The sequence below is a fragment of the Chrysemys picta genome, chromosome 13, assembly GCF_011386835.1.
Source record: "Chrysemys picta bellii isolate R12L10 chromosome 13, ASM1138683v2, whole genome shotgun sequence".
NCBI lineage: Eukaryota > Metazoa > Chordata > Testudines > Emydidae > Chrysemys > Chrysemys picta.
The window spans coordinates 10,752,641-10,760,525 of record NC_088803.1 but is presented as its reverse complement, the minus strand read 5'-3'; the positions used below and the strand labels follow the sequence as shown (position 1 = coordinate 10,760,525).

The 7,885-nt window shown below is 53.1% G+C and overlaps 1 long non-coding RNA gene across 1 annotated transcript; it reads left to right on the top strand.

The window, feature by feature from the left end:
• The first annotated feature begins 421 nt into the window (after nt 1-421).
• On the top strand, nt 422-1,768 carry LOC135975238 (uncharacterized). Its single transcript, XR_010592174.1, has 3 exons — nt 422-507; nt 921-1,092; nt 1,648-1,768. It is a non-coding gene; the product is annotated as an uncharacterized LOC135975238 (long non-coding RNA).
• The last annotated feature ends 6,117 nt before the right edge of the window (nt 1,769-7,885 follow it).

Here is a 7,885-nt window from a genome sequence, read left to right as displayed (position 1 = left end):
ACCATTGACACGCTGCAGGAGGTGGAGCAGGAGGTGGTGTCAGATGGCCTGTGCAAAGAGCAGTACCAGCATTATGACCCCACCTCTGTGCGCTGACAACATTCACACCAAGAAATCAGTGTTCCAGGTAAATATCCCCCTGCCCGCAGCTGCCGGGGGTACAACCCGTTTCTCCAGGGGAAGAAGGTGGTGTAAACCACCACGGCCATGCCACTCCCATGCTCCACTACCCCAAGAGGGGAGCTGTCCTAAATATAAAGGGAAGGGTAACAACCCTTATGTATGCAGTAACCTAAAATCCCTCCTGGCCAGGGGTACAGAATCACTTACGTGAAAGGGGTTAATCAGTACAATTAACCTAGTTGTCACCTGACCAGAAGGACCAATGGGGAAAGGTTTTGTTTGTGCTCTCTTTGTTGGTTCCCTCTTGGGACAAAGAGAGAGACCAAGCAGATAAACCAGCTCCTAAAAAGATCCTGAAATGATACATCTAAAATTACAGAAATTGTAAGTAATAGCAAGGAAATGTGTTAGATTATCTTTTGTTTTAGCTTGTGAATTTTCCCTATGCTAAGAGGTAATTTCTTTCCTGTTTTGCAACTGGGAAGCAGAGTCAGAGGGGAATCCTCTGTGTTTAAATATTTTTATTTTCCCTGTAAAGTTACCTTCCATCTTTATTTTGCAGGTGTGATTCTTTTACATTTTTTAAATAAAATTCTTCTTTTAAGAACCTGATTGATTTTCAGTGTCCTAAAAACCAGGGATTTGGTCTGTGCTCATTTTATTAACCTATTGGTTGGTATATTATTCTCAAGCCTCCCCAGGAAAGGGGGTGAAGGGGCTTGGGGGGATATTTTGGGGAGCATAGGACTCCAAGTATTGGCCTGTCTGCAGCACCTGCATCCTCTTGTATTTCACAGTACCATCACCGTGCTGCTGGGAGCCCACAATGTTGAAATAGATGAACTGGGGAGGCAGAAGATCTGGGAACGTCACCGAATCTCCCACGAGACCTATGAAAATAACATCATGTTGCTGCAGGTACCACCCCCATCACATCACCCCGACTCCAGTGACCTCACACTGCTGCAGGTACTGCCCCCATCCCATCAACCTTCCCCCAGTGACCTCACACTGTTGCAGGTACCGCCCCATCCTATCACCACACCCCCAGTGGGCACATGACATCACAGTGTTGCACAGTTGTCATGGGGATGCCCCACCTGGTTCCATCTAGCCCCATCCCCCTAAGACAGGATCCATCCCACAAGAGGAGTTTGATTTCCCTTCTCTCTCTCCCCCATCACAGCTGAGGCACAAGGCCAGGCTGACCCAGACTATGGTCACCACCCCCCTGCCACAGCGAGAGGTGAAGGAGGAGACTGTTTGTAGCGTGGCCTGCTGGGGCCAGATTAGTAGCAAGACAAATACCCGATCATACCCGACACTGCAGGAGGTGAAACTGACGGTCATGAGCAAGGGTGTGTGTTTGTCTCAGCCATATCTGCAGTACACCCCATCCAGAATGCTGTGCGTGGGGGACCCCCAGGAGACAAAGGCATCAAACTCTGTGAGGATTTGCATGGAGCGGAGAAGGGGGTTCCCTAGCTTGTAACTTTCTACCATGTTTTATCACAATTCTTACAGAGGGCAGCTCACCTACTTACCAGATCAGCGGTCGGGGTCACCAGTGTTGTCAGTTGTTGGCTGTGTGTGTGTTTTCTGTGTGTCCTGCACCAGCTCTAGACAAGTAGTCCATACAGCAGACTTCTATCAAACTGTCCAAGAAGACCACAGACTCGGTTCAGTGGCGAAGACGCTCAGCCAGGTTTATTGCCAACAAAGCACGGATTAATGCCGTATATGTGTTACATGTACACTAACACGTGTATGCCCGAGACAAAGGACTCAGATCAGTGAGGAACTTTCTGCTCCCCCCTCCGCTGAACAAGGACACCCCCTCTGTGACCCCTCTTTTATACAATGATACAAACAAGTTACGTATTGCCCCTCTGCTGTGGTTAGTTACCCCCCTTTATTGTGTCCCTGTTGGTTCGCTCAAAACATCTCTATCCATCACTCTGTCATTCTGACCTTATCTATAGGAGAGATTGCTGTGTCCGTGTATCATCTTCAGGGAGTGTGTTTAACATGTATTGGGGGTGTTTACCTTGTATTGGGATGTTCCGACATGATCCTTCTGGAATGTATTTATGTGGATATTAGTGCCTCGGAGTGCTTGTGTTTTTGACATGCCAGCCCTGTGCTTGGCAAGTTCACGTATCAGACATCTCCTTGGTTACAGGGCTTCACTTTTGCCTGTAGCCTGACTCTTGCTAATTTTATATTTACCTCAGCAGGGCCTGACTCTAGCTCAGGCCTTAGGCCTTACACCAGGCCCCTTATAGCAGGCCTCGTGTCTCAGGATCTCTCCTTCTACTACACCCTCCATGTCCATCCACCCCTATAGCACACAGCCAGGCTGGGATGTTCAAAGCCACCTGCAGAGTGTGGTGTCTAAATCCCATGGACTTTCAGTGGGGTTGGGCCCCTAACCACCTGACCCCCCTGTTACAATCCTCAGCCCATCCTGTCAAGTGCTGGGGCTCAATCACATGGAAGCTCAGTGCCCAGCATCTCCCAATGGGGGGATATGGGGATATTTTCAGATGCACTGAACAAGCAATGCCCCCCCGCCCCAGGACATATGGCCAGGAGCAGGTAAATACTGGAGTCCACTCGGCTCCTCTCTCAGTGCAATGGGAGCAGCTCCTCATGGGATCCAGCCTCACACTACATGGCGACCCTTGATATGATGGTGGGTGGGAAATGCTGGGTCTTTTCCCTCTTGGGGTGTTGGCTCCAAACCAGCCCCAGGACGAGGAATGGCTGGCTCCAGGCGGAGGAGGGGAGGGGAGGGATTAAACACGAGGCCTTTCCCCTCTAGGGGGCACTGGCTGCAACCTAGACCCATGGTGAGGGACTGGCTCAGGGGGTGGGGATGGGACATGGGCCTTTCTCCTCTAGCTCCCATCCAAGACTGGCTGTCTCAGGTGGGCTGAGAATCAGCTTCATTGTTTCTGTCCCCATCCCCAATTTGGGTGTCTGTGGGAAGTGGTGCTGTCACAGACAGGAGGGATCTGATCTCCCTGACCCACGTCTCTCTCCCCAGCTCACACCCACACTGCGAGGGAGGGTGAGGAGCTGAGCCAGATCAAGAGGCCGGGTTTGCGTCAGAAGCTGAGCTGAGTCTTGGTCAAACCACAGCTCCCACCACAAGAGCACCAAGTCGGGGTGAGAGCTCAGACGCCGTTATTAACTGCTGAGCCACCTGCCCCAGCTCCGCTCCAGATGTGCGCGGTACCCCGTGGTACACAGCTGCCAAGGGGCAGAGCGGGGTCCCAGCTAGGTCTGGCCACAGCTGAGCCTAGCACAAGGACAGGCAGCCCCCAGCTGGGCAGGGCTTTTGGGGCAGAGCTGGGGGGGAGAGGATGGCGCAGTTGGGCCTGATTTCACCTCAACCCAAGCCTGTGTGGTGCAGTTTCTAGGAATGGAGACGGCCGAGGCCCCATCTGGCAGTTGATAACATCATCCTTAGGTGTCCCCCCGACTCCCATCTCTGCTCTGATCCAGGCCCGTGGAGGGAGAGGCCAGCAAAGCTGTGTCAGTGAATGTCTCAGCCCTAGCCACATACTCTACCAGGCACATGCACAGAGCCTAGGGTGGGGGAGGGAGGGCTTCCTGTGCAAGGTGCATCAAGGCTCAGCTCCACCCCAGATGTGCACGGTTCCAGGCTGGGCCAGTGCCCAACTGTGGAAGGCACCAGGCCGCAGAGGAACCTTCCTCCAACTCCTTCACCTGGATGCTGGTTGGGGGCTGGGGGTGGGGCGTTGCTTTGTAAGACACCAGGCAAGCGAGTCTGTGAGCTTGCGGCTTGTGTTGGTCCCAGCTGGACACAGCAGCCTTCCTGGTGCAGAGAGAGGCTGAGATGAGGCCAGGTTAACCACAGCCTGGCCCCTCCTTCTAGCTGCAGAGCTACTTCCCCCCGCTCAGCAGGGCTGCCGGGCACTGCCCAGGGTGAGCGCAGCCCTGCAATGCCCATGGCCCCACCGCAATGGACTCAGGCTGAGAGACCCCAGATAGTGACTCCCCTTTTCCACCCTCCGCACCCCAGCTGGTGTGTTTGGGGGGGGGGGGTGATGTCCAAGCGCTGAGACCCAGTAACATCCCTAGAGCGCATGGTCTCGAGGTTTCCTGCCTTGCATCCCCGCTGCTCAGCCAGGCCTGTAACCCATCTCCCAGGCAGATGCGCCCCAGCTGCGCCCTGACAATGCTGCTCCTACTCCTGTTCCCCAAGGCTCTGGCTGGTGAGTGGGGGGGGCATAGTGGCCCCCATGTGCAGAGCACTTGGGGTTCAGGGCCCCAGATCTGCACAGCCCCAGCAGGTTGCTCTCTGCTAGCTCTGCAGAGTGGCTGGTGAGAGACAATCCACGTGTGAACTCCTCCCTGGAAGGATCCAGGGGCTGTGGTTTACCCAGGGCTGGCTCCAGGCACCAGCTTAACAAGCAGGTGCTTGGGGCGGCCAAGGGAGAAGGGCGGCATGTGCGGCAATTCGGCGGTGGCAGGTCCCTCGCTCCCTCTAGCAGTGAAGGACCTGCCGCCGCCGCCGTGATCACAGCTTTTTTTTTTTCTTCGAATTGCCGCCTCCGATCGCGATCGCGGCTTTTTTTTTTTTTTTTTTGCTTGGGGCGGCAGAAATGCTGGAGCCAGCCCTGGGTTTACCCTGAGCAGAGCGTCACCTGGGGGGACCCAGCCCCTCCCCTTCCTTCTCCCTTGGCCAGGTCTATAAGTGACCCCAGAGGCAGACGCATTGTCTTCTTCCCCAGACTCCCTCAGAGGATGCTGCTGCTGCTCCTGCTCCCCATGGTGTTTCCCTCCTACAACCCCCACCCCCAGGGCTCAGGCTGTTGAGTATATGGGGAATAGGCTCCCCAGCCCCATAGGGAGCAGAGCCTGGCACTATCGGAGCTGTCTGCAAACCCAGGCTCCTCCCCAGAGTCAAATACTTCCACCAGCACTATCAGTGTGTCCCCATCACCCAGACGGGGTGCCATGGGACCTGGGGGGCTATCAGTGTTTGCCCAGGATGCAACTGGCGAGCCTCAGGGCTGTGCGGTCTGCAGGTGTTTATCACTGTGTGCCCAGGACAAAGCTGAGATGCCCCAAAGCCATAGGGTTTGGGGGCATCGGTTTGTGCCCAGGACACAGCTGGGGAATTGTGGGAACTGGGGGCAGGGAGCTAAAGAGTGAGGGTGAGGGGGGGTTGATGCTACCATAATAAATCCCCTGAGAGGGAACTGATACACAGAAACTCAATAAGGGCTGATGTGAACAGTCAACTTAAGAAAGAGATCTTGGAGTCATTGTGGATAACTCTGAAAACATCCACTCAATGTGCAGTGGCAGACAAAAAAGCTAACAGAATACTGGAAATCATTAGGAAAGGGATAGATAATAAGATAGAAAATATCATATTACCTCTATATAAATCCATGGTACACCCACATCTTCAAAGCTGCAGATGTGGTCACCCCATCTCAAAAAAGATATATCGGAATTGGAAAAGGTACAGAAAAGGGCAACAAAAATGATTAGGGGTATGGAACTGCTTTCATATGAGGAGAGATTAATAAGACTGCATCATTTCAGTTTGGAAAAGAAATGACTAATGGGGGATATGATAGATGTGAGGTCTATAAAATCAGGAGTAGTGTGGAGAAGGTAAAAAAAGAACTAGGGGCCACCAAATGAAATTAATAGGCAGCAGATTTAAAACAAACAAAAGGAAGTATTTCTTCACACAGCGCACAGTCAACCTGTGGAACTCTTTGTCAGAGGATGTTGTGAAGACCAAGACTACAAAGGGGGGTCAAAAAAGAACTAGATAAATTCATGAAGTATAGGTTCACCAATGGCTGTTAGCCAGGATGGGCAGGGATGGTGTCCCTAGTCTCTGTTTGACAGGAACTGGAAATGGGTGACAGGGGATGGATCACTTGATGATTACCTGTTCTGTTCATTCCCTCTGAAGCACCTGGCATTGGCCACTGTTGGAAGACAAGATACTGGGCTAGATGGAATCATTGTTCTAACCTCGTATGGACGCTCTTATGTTCTTAACTCCTAGACAGGAAATACAGACTTGTGCAACCTGCATGGTTAGAGCAGGAGCAGCTGGGAGCCAGGATGCCTGGATTCAGTTTCTGGCTCTGGGAAGGGAGTGGGTTCTAGTGGTTAGAGGGTGGGGACAGGGGCTGAGCATCAGGACTCCTGGGTTCTTTTTCCAATTCTGCCCCACTCTGCACCAGTGATCTGGATTGAGTCATTTTCCCATTGTGCCTGGATAGCCGTGTGTGTGAAACGGGGATGAGGATCCATCCTGTGTCTAGGAAAACTCTGTGGATCAGGATTTCTCACTGTTTCTCTGCCTGGCACAATGGGGGCCCTGATATGAGTTGGGGTCTGTGCAGCGCCCACCACAATGGGGACTCTGATCTCGGTCGGGGGAGAGGTACACCAGTTGGCTGGATTGGGGGCCTGAACTAATTCCCTCTATTGGCATCTATACCAGGGCAGATCATCGGGGGATGGGAAGCTTGGTCTCACTCCAAACCCTACACGGCCTTCGTGAAGATATAGACAGGAGGAAAAGAAGTAAACAGGTGTGGAGGGTTCCTGCTCCGGGAGGACGTGGTGGTGACGGCAGCTCTTTGTAACTGCAACCCTGGGTAAGAAATATAAGATCCCCTCACTCTGAGCCAGCCAGTCCCCTGCCCGGGGGCCAGTTCAAAACTGCGCCCCCACACACACACAGCAGGGGAAAAGCCCTGGACTACTGGCTTGTGTACCTTCATCCTGAGGGCCAGGCAGCGTCTCCACCCACCCACTTTAACAATGTTAATGACCCATGACTGTACCCACAGTATTGGCCTGTCTGCAGCACCTGCATCCCCTTCTATTTCACAGCATCATCACCTTGCAGCGGGGGGCCCACAACATTTCAATAGATGAACCAGAGAGGAAGCATATCCAAGTATGTCAACGAATCCTCCACCCAAAATACAAAGAGGAGACAGGTGAAAATGACATCATGCTGTTGCAGGTACCACCCCCATCCCATCCCCCTATCCCCAATGACTTCACACTGCTGCAGGCACTGCCCCTATCACCCTGCCTCCAGTGACCTCACACTGCTGCAGGTACCACCCCGTCCCATCACCCTGCCCCAGTGACCTCACACTGCTGCAGGCACCGCCCCCTCCCATCATCCAACCCTTAGTGACCTCACACTGCTTTGAGGGCTGCAGCTGTCACGCGGCCATACCCTCTATGGCCTCCTCATCACTCCTCTCTCTCTTTCCCCCTCCCCTGATCCTTGTGTCCTTTCCCACTTTCCCCTTGGAAGCTTGAACACCTGGCACAGATGAATGGCTGGGTGAGACCCATTAAGCTGCCAAAGGCAAACCAGAAAGTCGAGACAGGCACAAGGACTTACTAGCTCAGATACTGAGAAGGCTTCAGATGTGCTGATGGAGGTGGAGTTGCCAGTGAAGGGGGACAACTTCTGCAGGCTTTACTTTGGCAGGGAGTATAACTATAAGTCAATGCTCTGTCCTGGGGATATGGGAGTCCTTGAAGGAACCTTAGAGGTAAATCTCCTTTGGCCTTGGATGGTTCTAATTCTCAGGGAGCTGTGATGGGGCTGGGTTTGGGCCTGGGCCTGGGGGGACATTTGCTGGAGAAGTACATAATGGGAGTGATTGGGCACATCTCCTAATAGCTCGGCCCAGGGGAGTCACCTCCATTGTGTCTCACTATAAAGACA